The sequence below is a fragment of the Lutra lutra genome, chromosome 12 (assembly GCF_902655055.1).
Source record: "Lutra lutra chromosome 12, mLutLut1.2, whole genome shotgun sequence".
NCBI classification, from domain to species: domain Eukaryota; kingdom Metazoa; phylum Chordata; class Mammalia; order Carnivora; family Mustelidae; genus Lutra; species Lutra lutra.
In genome coordinates this window covers 15629768-15644713 of record NC_062289.1, presented here as the reverse complement: position 1 = coordinate 15644713, position 14946 = coordinate 15629768, and positions in this window count along the sequence as shown.

The window sequence follows — 14946 nt, the reverse complement described above, 5'->3', positions numbered from 1 at the left end:
GTCGTGATCTCAGGGTCTTGGGATCAACCCCCAAGTGGGGCTCTCTGCTTGGCAGAGAGCCTGCTTCCCCTCTCTCTCTGCCTGCTTATGATCTCCCTCTCTGTGTCAAATAAATAAAAATCTTAAAAAAAAAAAAAAGAACTCTCTGCAAAGGGGATGGCGAGAAAGGATATTTATAGGGTCCAAGGTCCAGGCTAAGTGATTTTAAGGTGCGTCTTGCAAGCCAGAGTACTGGTTGGGTTGGGCAGAGTTTATGACACAAAGCCTTTGAACTTTAGGCACAGAAAAGTATATATTACAGAATAAGCTGTTAGTCTTGACAGGTGGGTTATTTTGGTTGGTTTATAGTCTGCCAAGAATAAATATTTCCCTGGGGAATGTATTTAAGTTGTTTTGCTTAATCCCAGTATAGTTCAGCACAAGGTCAGAAGAGACAAGAACAGAACAGCTTAACACAGGGACCAAAGAAAAAAAAACAAACAAACAAAAAAAAAAAACAAAGAAAAACACAAAAGTTAGTCCAGTTCTCAATTCTGCCTCTAAACTCTTATTTTCAGTAAAATGTTCCCATTATATAGATTCAGAAACAGCAACAATAAGTTGATGTCCCACTAACTAAACTACTGGACCAATGTCACACTATACCAAAGTCAGCACTGACCCATAATTCCTAACTTCCAGTGCAGTGTTCTTCCCATTACTGTTATGCAGAAGAAACTGGGTTTTATTCTAACCTTAATTAAAAGCCTAACCTAAGGTGCTTCGTTAGTGCGTAAGTAGCGCGTCAGTCTCATAAAAGTCTAACCTAACTGTAACTAAAATATGGGTGGCAATTATAGCTTAAGCTAGAAATCAAAGAACCACTTGATCATGTAGACATGAGAATGTAATTTCTCAGGCTGAATATTTGATAGAACTTAAATAATCATTGCAAAGGATTTCAGAAATTCTATGAAATAACCTCAAAATCTCAAAGAGAAAAACAAAGCTAAGTGTGTGGACTTACATGTGCAAATGTACACAGGGTTGAGGGAGTGTTACAATAGTGAAGATAGAGATGTGTAATTTAACCTAGTGCACGAAATTTTTCCAGGCTAGACCCTAAACCCAGAGTCATCCTTCGTCTCTACCAGGCTTTGGGAATTAGAGATAGATCAATGCTTCAAGCAGACTCAGCCCAACAAATCTCTCCATTTAGGCCAGAAAGGTTGGCTGCAATTTAACACCACCTACACGTGTACTGGACTGGACTGGGCAGTCTCGTACAGGATGCAGTCTACAAAACACACATGGTAGCCCTAACTAAATCAACGATCCTTTGCCCTCCAAAGTCTACTTGCTACAAAGTGTATTTATGAGAGAAAAACATATAGATGAAATTAGAACATACTGTTCAGAGTTCCTATGCTATTTTTAGGATTTGAATATGCTTCTGTTTTTATTTATTTAGTTTTTTTAAAAAGATTTTACTTACCTATTTTATTTAATTTATTTACTTAATTTTTTAAAAAGATTTATCTATTTATTTATTTAATTATTTATTTGACAGACAGAGAGAGAGAGACACACAGCAAGAGAGGGAACACAGGCAGGGGGAGTGGAAGAGGGAGAAGTGGGCTTCCTGCTGAGCAGGGAGCCCAATGTGGGACTTGATCCCAGGACCCTAGTATCATGACCTGAGTGGAAATGCAGATGGCTAATGACTGAGCCACCCAGGCGCCCCTACTTACTTATTTTAGAGAGTGAGAGAGTGTGTGTGTGAGCAGGAGGAAGGGCAGAGGGAGAGAGAGAATCCCAAGCAGACTTGCTCTGAGCGCAGAGCCTGACGAGAGGTTTGATTCCATGACCCTGAGATCACCACCTAAGCTGAAATCCAGAGTTGGATGCTTAACTGACTGAGCACTCCAGGGGCCCCTCAGTATGTTTTTAAACTTCTCTATTCATGTGTGTGTAATAAAGCTTTTGGAGGAGGTTTGCCTCAGGTCTTATTTTATGTATTTACATAAGATTGCTGGTCTATTATTAGATATACCACCCTGAATCTTAGAGATTATAAACCACAAACATTTTAATCTGTTCTCCAGCTCCTTGTCCCGTTCAAGCTCTATTATAAAGCCATGTGAAAGTGAACATTCATAATGCAGAGTACTAACCACTATACGATCACGGCGAAAGTGAACATTCAGAAGCAAAACAAGTTAATGCACATTTGTTGGGCTTGTTGGAATCTAAAATCATAGCAAAATTTTGATATACCCGAAGTTAGTCATTTGCCTTTTATGAGGCAATCAAAATTCAAGATTCTATATACATATCATTCGGATTCCCTTAATTTCTCTTTATTACAACTGGAAATGAATCATAAGAGAATTCATCTTTAATGCCCCAATATTGCTTATCATTTTATAGATAGTCTCCCAAGATGTTATAATCATCTATTGGTATCAAAAATATTTAAATGACATTCAGTCCCGAAACTAAAATAAAACTTATCACACACTTAAAGTTGTAATCTCCTGGAGAGCAAAGAACTTGCATCTCTTGGTTTTTGGAAAAGTGAAATAGCAGCTTTCTGTAGAATTAACTCTATGGCTACAGGGAATACAAATATGATTTAGGGACAAATGCTCAATATTCTACAACAAAATATTCATACTTTTTTTTTCAGTTTCTTTTATTTACAATAAGATTATCCATCACTAGTGACAAAACATTATCACCACCTTTCAGTTTACCTATAAAGTGAATAACAGCTCAGATTGTGAATATGACCTAAATAAATTTATACTTGGCTCTTGGGGTATGAGGAGTGGCATGCTAAATAACACTTCACCAGGAGGTCCTTTGCCACAAGTATGCAGCCTGTCATTTCAATGGCTATTTAGTTTGAGAGACTAGAATAGAGAAATTTCTGGATTCTAATTTAAGCCATTTAACAGATAAGATCAGAATGGTGATTAAAGCAACAGAGCCTTCCATAGCTTTTTGATTTAGAACCATTACCAACTCTTTCTTTGAATTGTGATTGTCTAAAGAAATTGGGGAAGATTAATACAGATTGTAGGTAGAAAAAAGTGTTTTGCTCTAGAGATAAGATGGATAAATTTATATGTTGAAATAGCACATAAAAACTGAATGATGAAGGGCACCTGAGTGGCCCAGTGGGTTAAGCCTCTGCCTTAGGCTCAGGTCATGATCTCAGGGTCCTGGGATCGAGCCCCACATCAGGCTCTCTGCTCAGCAGGGAACCTGCTTCCCCCTCTCTCTCTGCCTGCCTCTCTGTCTACTTGTGATCTCTCTCTCTCTCTCTGCCAAATAAATAAATAACATCTTAAAAAAAAAAAGTGAATGACGAGCAAGGCAAGATGGAGGAAAAACATTTCATTTCACTTCTCCTACTAATAACAACAAAAGTCCTGGACAAAAACCCATAAATGGCCCAACACAAGACTGGAAAAGTGGAGAAAACAAGGCAGATTGTCTAGTGAACTTAGAACTTGTGTCTCAACCCAGTGATGAGTTCTGTGGGCTTTTTACTTGGTGGCTATATATCTCAGCCCAAGGGCTACAGAAGTTCACAACTAGCACAGACCTAAAAATACCCTCAAGAAAACAGGCTTTTTCTAGACAAAGATTAAGAAAGGGTCACCCAGTAGGCTCGCTCTGCTGTTCTTTCTGCTTTTGAGACAAGCACCATGAAAAAAATGTTGTGTCTCCCCTCCCACCCCAAGGGCACTGATATACCCGAAGTTAGTCATTTGCCTTTTATGAGGCAATCAAAATTCAAGATTCTATATACATATCATTCGGATTCCCTTAATTTCTCTTTATTACAACTGGAATTCTTAACAACTTTATTACAACTGCATTCTTAAAATGCAGATGAAAAATTAGAAAATCACAGCCAAGAAATAGAAGATGTAAAGAAGGACCAAACAGAAGGTTCAGAAGTGAAAATACAATCACCCAGAACAAGGGAACTTAGTAGCAGAATGACAGGAATGCAATGGTGAACCTGAAGAAAGAAAAACAGAAATGATCCAATCAGAGCAATAACAAGGCAGATTTAAAAAATTGTAACTGATGAAATTTGAAGTGAATTATGGTCTCCTATCACATACGCATTAGATTGGCAGAATAGATGAAGCTTAACCAAGTGTTGGTAAGGATATAGAATAGTAAGGTCCCTCACCACTGCTGTATGAAGGTAGATAGAAGCAACCACTTCAGAAATCATGTTGGTGGGGCACCTGGGTGGCTCCGTGGGTTAAAGCCTCTGCCTTCAGTTCGGGTCATGGTCCCTGGATCCTGGGAACGAGCCCCGCATCGGGCTCCCTGCTCAGTGGTGAGTCGGCTTCCTCCTCTCTCTCTGCCTGCCTCTCTGCCTACTTGTATCTCTGTCTGTCAAATAAATAAATAAAACCTTAAAAAAAAAGAAGAGGGGGAGGAGTCAAGATGGCAGAGAAGTAGCAGGCTGAGACTACTTCAGGTAGCGGGAGATCAGCTAGATAGCTTAGCTAAAGATTGCAAACACCTACAAATCCAATGGGAGATCGAAGAGAAGAAGAACAGCAATTCTAGAAACAGAAAATCAACCACTTTCTGAAAGGTAGGACTGGCGGAGAAGTGAATCCAAAGCCACGGGAAGATAGACTGCGGGGGGAGGGGCCGGCTCCCGGCAAGTGGCGGACCGACGGAGCACAAAATCGGGACTTTTAAAACTCTGTTCCGCTGAGGGACATCACTACAGAGGCTCAACCGGGGTGAAGCCCACGCAGGGTCAGCGTGGCCTCAGGTCCCACAGGGTCACAGAAGGATCGGGGGTGTCTGAGTGTCGCAGAGCTCGCAGGTATTAGAAAGGGGAAGCCGGCTACAGAGATGGAGGTGAGGACTGAGCTCTCAACTCGGGGTTACCTTGAACTGGTCGCAGGCTCGGTCAGCTCAGAGCGCGGCCAGAGGCAGGGTGACGGGAGTCATTGGGTGCTGTTCTCTGAGGGCGCACTGAGGAGTGAGGCTCCGGGCTCTCGGCTCCTCTGGGCTGGAGACTGGGAGGCCGCCATCTTCATTCCCGCCCTCCGGACTCTACGGAAAGCACTAAGGGAACAAAAGCTCCGGAAAACGAACCCGAGCGGATTACTCAGCCCGGCCCCGGGTAAGGGCGGTGCAACACCGCCTGGGGCAAAGACGCTTGAGAATCACTACACAGGCCCCTCCCCCAGAAGATTAACAAGAAACCCAGCCGGGACCAAGTTCACCTACCAAGGGGTGTAGTTTCAATACCAAGGAGAGCAGCGGAATTCCAGAGGACGAGAAAGCAAAGCACGGAACTCACGGCTTTCTCCCCATGATTCTTTAGCCTTGCAGTTAATTTAATTTTTTTTTTCTTTTTCAATTTTTTTCTGCTTCTGCTAAATTTTTTTAACTTTTACCCTTTTCTTTTTTAACGTTTCTTAACTAGTTTATCTAATGTATATATATATTTTTTTCCTTTTTATATTTTCTCTTTATTGGTTTTCTTTTTTTAATTGCTTTTTTTTTTTTTCTTTCTGAACCACTTTTTATCCCCTTTCTCCCCCTTCACGATTTGGGATCTCTTCTGATTTGGCTAAAGCATATTTTCCTGGGGTTGTTGCCACCCTTTTAGTATTTTACTTGCTCCTTCATATGCTCTTATCTGGACAAAATGACAAGGCGGAAAAATTCACCATAAAAAAAAGAACAAGAGGCAGTACCAAAGGCTAGGGACCTAATCAATACAGACATTGGTAATATGTCAGATCTAGAGTTCAGAATGACGATTCTCAAGGTTCTAGCCGGGCTTGAAAAAGGCATGGAGGTATTAGAGAAACCCTCTTGGGAGATATAAAAGCCCTTTCTGGAGAAATAAAAGAACTAAAATCTAACCAAGTTGAAATTAAAAAAGCTATTAACGAGGTGCAATAAAAAATGGAGGCTTTCACTGCTAGATAAATGAGGCAGAAGAGCGAATTAGCGATATAGAAGACCAAATGACAGAGAATAAAGAAGCTGAGGAAAAGAGGGACAAACAGCTACTGGACCAAGAGGGGAGAATTTGAGAGATAAGTGACACCATAAGACGAAACAACATTAGAATAATTGGGATTCCAGAACAAGAGGAAACAGAGAGGGGAGCAGAAGGTATATTGGAGAGAATTATTGGAGAGAATTTCCCCAATACGGCAAAGGGAACAAGCATCAAAATCCAGGAGGTTCAGAGAACCCCCCTCAAAATCAATAAGAATAGGTCCACACCCCGTCACCTAATAGTAAAATTTACAAGTCTTAGTGACAAAGAGAAGATCCTGAAAGCAGCCTGGGAAAAGAAGTCTGTAACATAGAATGGTAAAAATATTAGATTGGCAGCAGACTTATCCACAGAGACCTGGCAGGCCAGAAAGAGCTGGCATGATATATTCAGATCACTAAACGAGAAAAACATGCAGCCAAGAATACTATATCCAGCTAGGCTTTCATTGAAAATAGAAGGAGAGATTAAAAGCTTCCGGGACAAACAAAAACTGAAAGAATTTGCAAACACCAAACCAGCTCTACAGGAAATATTGAAAGGGGTCCTCTAAGCAAAGAGAGACCCTAAAAGTAGTAGATCAGAAAGAAACAGAGACAATATACAATAACAGTCACCTTACAGGCAATACAATGGCACTAAACTCATATCTCTCAATAGTTACCCTGAATGTTAATGGGCTAAATGCCCCAATCAAAAGACACAGGGTATCAGAATGGATAAAAAAACAAAACCCATCTATATGTAGCCTACAAGAAACTCATCTTAAACCCGAAGACACCTCCAGATTTAAAATGAGGGGGTGGAAAAGAATTTACCATGCTAATGGACATCAGAAGAAAGCAGGAGTGGCAATCCTTATATCAGATCAATTAGATTTTAAGCCAAAGACTATAATAAGAGATGAGGAAGGACACTATATCATACTCAAAGGAACTGTCCAACAAGAAGATCTAACAATTTTAAATATGTATGCCCCTAACGTGGGAGCAGCCAACTATATAAACCAATTAATAACAAAATCAAAGAAACACATCGACAATAATACAATAATAGAAGGGACTTTAACACTCCCCTCACTGAAATGGACAGATCATCCAAGCAAAATATCAAAAAGGAAATAAAGGCCTTAAAGAACACACTGGACCAGATGGACATAACAGATATATTCAGAACATTTCATCCCAAAGCAACAGAATACACATTCTTCTCTAGTGCACATGGAACATTCTCCAGAATAGATCACATTCTTGGTCCTAAATCAAGTCTCAACCGGTATCAAAAGATTGGGATCATTCCCTGCATATTTTCAGACCACAATGCTCTAAAGCTAGAACTCAATCACAAGAGGAAATTTGGAAAGAACCCAAATACATGGAGACTAAACAGCATCCTTCTAAAGAATGAATGGGTCAATCAGGAAATTAAAGAAGAATTGAAAAAATTCATGGAAACAAATGATAATGAAAACACAACGGTTCAAAATCTGTGGGGCACAACAAAGGCAGTCCTGAGAGGAAAATATATAGCGGTACAAGCCTTTCTCAAGAAACAAGAAAGGTCTCAGGTACACAACCTAACCCTACACCTAAAGGAGCTGGAGAAAGAACAAGAAAGAAACCCTAAACCCAGCAGAAGAAGAGAAATCATAAAGATCAGAGCAGAAATCAATGAAATAGAAACCAAAAAAACAATAGAACAAATCAATGAAACTAGGAGCTGGTTCTTTGAAAGAATTAATAAGATTGATAAACCCCTGGCCAGACTTATCAAAAAGAAAAGAGAAAGGACCCAAATAAATAAAATCATGAATGAAAGAGGAGTGATCACAACTAACACCAAAGAAATACAGACAATTATAAGAACATACTATGAGCAAGTCTACGCCAGCAAATTTGACAATCTGGAAGAAATGGATGCATTCCTAGAGACATATAAACTACCACAACTGAACCGGGAAGAAATAGAAAGCCTGAACAGACCCATAAGCAGTAAGGAGATTGAAACAGTCATCAAAAATCTCCAAACAAACAAAAGCCCAGGGCCAGACGGCTTCCCGGGGGAATTCTACCAAACATTTAAAGAAGAACTAATTCCTATTCTCCTGAAACTGTTCCAAAAAATAGAAATGGAAGGAAAACTTCCAAACTCATTTTATGAGGCCAGCATCACCTTGATCCCAAAACCAGACAAGGATCCCATCAAAAAAGAGAACTACAGACCAATATCCTTGATGAACACAGATGCAAAAATTCTCGCCAAAATACTAGCCAATAGGATTCAACAGTACATTAAAAGGATTATTCACCACAACCAAGTGGGATTTATTCCAGGGCTGCAAGGTTGGTTCAACATCCGCAAATCAATCAATGTGATACAACACATTAATAAAACAAAGAACAAGAACCATATGACACTCTCCATAGATGCTGAAAAAGCATTTGACAAAGTACAGCATCCCTTCCTGATCAAAACTCTTCAAAGTGTAGGGATAGAGGGCACATACCTCAATATTATCAAAACCATCTATGAAAAACCCACCGCAAATATCATTCTCAATGGAGAAAAACTGAAAGCTTTTCCGCTAAGCTCAGGAACACGGCAGGGATGTCCGTTATCACCACTGCTATTCAACATAGTACTGGAAGTCCTAGCCTCAGCAATCATACAACAAAAGGAAATTAAAGGCATCCAAGTCGGCAAAGAAGAAGTCAAACTATCACTCTTCGCAGATGATATGATACTATATGTGGAAAACCCAAAAGACTCCACTCCAAAACTGCTAGAACTTGTACAGGAATTCAGTAAAGTGTCAGGATATAAAATCAATGCACAGAAATCAGTTGCATTTCTCTACACCAACAACAAGACAGAAGAAAGAGAAATTAAGGAGTCAATCCCATTTACAATTGCACCCAAAAGTATAAGATACCTAGGAATAAACCTAACCAAAGAGACTAAGAATCTATACTCAGAAAACTATAAAGTACTCATGAAAGAAATTGAGGAAGACACAAAGAAATGGAAAAATATTCCATGCTCCTGGATTGGAAGAATAAATATTGTGAAAATGCCTATGCTACCTAAAGCAATCTACACATTTAATGCAATTCCTATCAAAGTACCATCCATTTTTTTCAAAGAAATGGAACAAAGAATCCTAAAATCTATATGGAACCAGAAAGACCTCGAATAGCCAAAGAATATTGAAAAAGAAAGCCAACGTTGCTGGCATCACAATTCCGGACTTCAAGCTCTATTACAAAGCTGTCCTCATCAAGACAGCATGGTACTGGCACAAAAACAGACACATAGATCAATGGAACAGAATAGAGAGCCCAGAAATAGACCCTCAACTCTATGGTCAACTCATCTTTGACAAAGCAGGAAGAATGACCAATGGAACAAAGACAGCCTCTTCAATAAATGGTGTTGGGAAAATTGGACAGCCACATGCAGAAAAATGAAATTGGATCATTTCCTTACACCACACATGAAAATAGACTCAAAATGGATGAAGGACCTCAATATGAGAAAGGAATCCATCAAAATCCTTGAGGAGAACACAGGCAGCAACCTCTTCGACCTCAGCAGCAGCAACGTCTTCCTAGGAACATCGCCAATGGCAAGGGAAGCAAGGGCAAAAATGAACTATTGGGATTTTATCAAGATCAAAAGCTTTTGCACAGCAAAGGAAACGGTTAACAAAACCAAAAGACAACTGACAGAATGGGAGAAGATATTTGCAAATGACATATCAGATAAAGGGCTAGTGTCCAAAATCTATAAAGAACTTAGCAAACTCAACACCCAAAGAACAAATAATCCAAGAAATGGGCAGAGGACATGAACAGACATTTCTGCAAAGAAGACATCCAGGGGCGCCTGGGTGTCTCAGTGGGTTGGGCCGCTGCCTTCGGCTCAGGTCATGATCTCAGAGTCCTGGGATCGAGCCCCGCATTGGGCTCTCTGCTCAGCGGGGAGCCTGCTTCCTCCTCTCTCTCTGCCTGCCTCTCTGCCTACTTGTGATCTCTCTGTCAAATAAATAAATAAAATCTTTAAAAAAAAAAAAAAAGAAGACATCCAGATGGCCAACAGACACATGAAAAAGTGCTCCACATCACTCGGCATCAGGGAAATACAAATCAAACCACAATGAGATATCACCTCACACCAGTCAGAATGGCTAAAATTAACAAGTCAGGAAATGACAGATGCTGGCGAGGATGCGGAGAAAGGGGAACCCTCCTACACTGTTGGTGGGAATGCAAGCTGGTGCAACCACTCTGGAAAACAGCATGGAGGTTCCTCAAAATGTTGAAAATAGAACTACCCTATGACCCAGCAATTGCACTGCTGGGTATTTACCCTAAAGATACAAACGTAGTGATCCGAAGGGGCACGTGCACCCGAATGTTTATAGCAGCAATGTCTACAATAGCCAAACTATGGAAAGAACCTAGATGTCCATCCACAGATGAATGGATAAAGAAGAAGTGGTATATATACACAATGGAATACTATGCAGCCATCAAAAGAAATGAAATCTTGCCATTTGCGACGACGTGGATGGAACTAGAGGGTATCATGCTTAGCGAAATAAGTCAATCGGAGAAAGACAACTATCATATGATCTCCCTGATATGAGGGAGAGGAGATGCAACATGGGGGGTTAAGGGGGTAGGAGAAGAGTAAATGAAACAAGATGGGATTGGGAGGGAGACAAACCATAAGTGACTCTTAATCTCACAAAACAAACTGAGGGTTGATGGGGGGAGGGGGGTTGGGAGAGGGGGGTGGGGTTATAGACATTGGGGAGGGTATGTGCTATGGTGAGTGCTGTGAAGTGTGTAAACCTGGCGATTCACAGACCTGTACCCCTGGGGATAAAAATATATTATATGTTTATAAAAAATAAAATTTAAAAACAAAGAAAAGAAATCACGTTGGCATATCTGATGGAGCTGACGTGCGCAAGTCCACCATCTAGCATTTCTAAGGTTCCATTCTATAGAAATTCTACCACACGTGCCCAGAGAAGTGTTAAGTTGTTAACTGGAGGACTGTTTCTAAAAATGAAAATTTTGAAGCATTGTTCACTAATTGAAAAGATAGATATATTTTAGAACATTTGAATATTCCTTGAATACAGAGCAACGAACATGAATTATATTTCCGTATACCAACATTCAATTTAAGGGTGAGTGAAAAAATGCAAATGAGATAAAATTTCAGAATATGAAATGTTTGTTGCCACTTATTGTTCACATAAATTGAAAAAATAATAATATACATTCAGTTTGAATATATAAAGATCTAGTAAAGTATAAAAATATATACTGATGAGTGGTTACATTCTCATTAGTGATTATGTCTCTGCTGTAATGAAGCTGAATACGTTTGAGAAGGGTTTTAAAATGCACTCTGAGAACTATGACTTTTTTTTTAATTTTGAGAATATTTGAAACCAATACAGCATAATACTAATATTTTCTTAAATTTGGTAGTTCATGAATGTTTGTCACATCTTTCTTTTACTTCCTATACTTTTTTTGGCAACAGACAATTTAATACACAGGTTTTGAAATACTTTATTTTTCTAAAAAAGTATAGCCTCTAGCCCATGAACAAAATCTATGCCCTGCAATGTTAGATTTTCTGTGCTCTTAGTCTTGTTCTAACATGTACTTCTTGTTCATTTACCATCAAGCAGCCCTAAGTTTCATTAGTGATAGCTTTATTTAATTTAGCTCCTTCACTTCCAAGTAACAGCCATCACATGCAATTTCTAGGAAGATGAAAACCCCAGCTAATAAGAAACTGATGTCCAAGAAGGGAGTAGCTTCACTTACTTTCCCTTTCTACTAAGAATATTCTTATTTTAATTTATAATAAAATATTTTGTGAAGACACCACCATGTAGAAATGTAGCTATTGTTGGAAGAAGCTCACAGTCAGTTCAAACAAAAAGGAATAGATACCTAATAGCAGAATACATTTTAACAAACATTTTAGGATTTTACTATAGCTAGGTGTGATGCAAAGTAATTTACAATGTCAATCTTACATGTGAGAGACTGAACGTGCAAATGAACAATGGCCAGAGCATATGCAAGAGGAGAACTCTGACCCACATGTGCAGCAATGTGGTTAGGACGCTAAATCGTAACCTCTGTAGCCATCAGTCCCAAATGGTTGGGACCTAATCAGTAACTGCCAGGTTCCCTAATTTTTACCTTTGTTTCTAACTTAGGAACAAACAGGGAAAGCCAAATACACTCCCCTCATCACATGGGATATTCTACTTCTTGTTAGTCTGCCTCCAGCTTTCCCAGCCAACATATCCAACCAGGGCGTGCCTGATATCTTCCATCTTTTTACTATAAAGTGTTTATACTCTCCGCTGCCTTTGAGTCTCTGCCAAATTCAAGTGACAGTGGCTTACTCTTGAGCTCTAACAACCTCTGAATAAACAGCCTCTCCTTTTTCTCATTTGGTGGTCTTCATTTACTTCCACACAGGTAGTATCAAATTTACTCCTCCAACACCCCTACAAGGAAGGGTTCCCCTTCGGAGAAAATGAGACAAAAGAAAGTGTATGTAACTTGCCAAAGGTAGCACACAAAAAAATAATTATGGAGCTGTGATTTGAACCTATATAGTATCATTCTGAGCTTGTCCTCTTATTTTTATATAAACTGTATTAAAAATTATCTTACATAAAATTAATCACATCAGTCCTGAAGAGGGGAAACCACATCACAGAGATGTACAGTTTCTAAGACCTCTATAGTTTAACATAACAAAGGAGGACTCTTTGCTCCTGCTCCGTAAACACTGCCTGCTGTGTGAAAGCTCTGTTCCACATCTTTTCTGAAACCAGCCTGATCACTCATGGCTGAGGGAAGGAGAAAGCATGGCTTTTAAGCTTCTTAAAGCACACTGGCTGTTAAGCTTCTACCCCAAAGTAACACCTGTCATTTCTGCCCATGCCAACATTGGCCAAAGCCTGCCACATGTTCACCTAATTTTTACAGTGTAGGAAGTACAATCTTTCCATGTATGTGGGAAGAGTAATGATTAATTCAGCTGCCAAACAAAATAATGTAAACAGTCTTTGTTGTTTAAATCCCTTAATCATGTTATAAATGAAAAGTCTCTGATCCCTCTTCAAAGTAAAGACCACTTCAATGGTAAAAATACAAATACTATCTCTTTCTTTAATTCTCAGTGTAGGTAAGCCTCAATCATTTGAGAGAATTTTCAATACAGTAGATTTGAGTGGCTTAAAGAGACAGTTTGCCTCTTTGAATATAAATATATGTATAGAATAATATATAAACAAATATATATTTATAAATATAAACATATATAATATAAATATATTATATATATATATATATCAACACCATAGAAATTCATATGATGGTTATAAGCCTCACAACAGCTGCCCTTTGTATATATCCAACTTTGGCTGGTCCCTGACTTAGTGGCCTCTGATATATCAATATTGTAGCTAATGATAGAAATGGAATTCCTTCTGGAGCTTCTTTTTATCTTAGGTGACCTTGTCAAGAAAATTATTTTATTATTTTTTTCAAATAAACAGTGTAGTTCATGGAAGAAGAAAATGTTGTAAAGCAAAAAATTAAGTAACGAAAAAAATATTATGCATGAGATACCAGATAGTATCAGCTCATCCTAGAAATATAAATAATTTCTCTCATACATTCTCTCATACAAATCTTGTTTTATCCATGACCCAGAAGTAGGCAACTTTATGCCCTCTTTGACCTCTTACACTCTGCAGCCACTGCTTATTGGGTTAGCTATGAACTTCTGAGCCAAGATGGGCAAATCAGACACTCTGTTCAAAAATATGAGAATTTGGACCTAGGCACTCATTTGGAAATCAAGTGGAAAAACTTGGTGGCGGAGGCCAGTGGGCTTTGTTATTGTTGTTTGTTTTTAATCTTTTTTAAAATCTTATTTTATTTGAGGCCAGTGTTTAAGGACAATATGTAAGTAGATAAACAAACTGAAAATCTGATTATAGGGAGAGAGAGTGAATAATGAAGCAGATACACAATGAGAAGCAAAGTCAAAGAGACAATCAACTATGTAGAAAGGGAGAGACAGAAACAGTAGGAGAGAGAGAGTGAGGAAGATGGAGAGTAGTTATCTGACAACAACACATTCTTTTGAGCATGTTACATTCACAACTACATTCTAAAGCTTCCTTACATCTTCATATTAAACATTATGTTTAATCAAGCTTATTTTTATCATGTGTTAAACACAACTATCGCCAGCATTCTTTTTTTTTTTCTTTTTTAAGATTTTATTTATTTGACAGACAGAGATCACAAGCAGGCAGAGAGGCAGGCAGAGAGAGGGGGGAAGCAGGCTCCCCACCAAGCAGAGAGCCCTATTCAGGGCTCGATCCCAGGACCCTAGGATCATGACCTGAACCAAAGGCAGAGGCTTTAACCCACTGAGCCACCCAAGTGCCCCTACTACCAGCATTCTTAAGAGTGTGCACTATTATACTTGGAAGTACCCTCTTTTGTTCAAGCTGTCTCATAGGCTTGAACATTTAGCTGGTTTCCAGCATCCCTTCTCATTCTGGGCCAGTTCAGTTGAAAAAGACGTAAACCCTCAGGACACTTATCTCATCCCTTTGCACCTCTCCCTATTTTTCTTTCTCTACTCCAGTGAAGATGGGACAGGTTTGAACTTTGCTGCCTTTGTCCCTCCTACTCTATGCAGCAGATCAAGCACTAGTTGTCATGGGAAAATAGGGAGTCTTATGGATGTACTTATATCACCTGAGACTACCAGGCTGAGTTCTGGTATGCTAAAGAAAATCCCCACTGTTTTGACAAAGCTGGGTGTTCAAA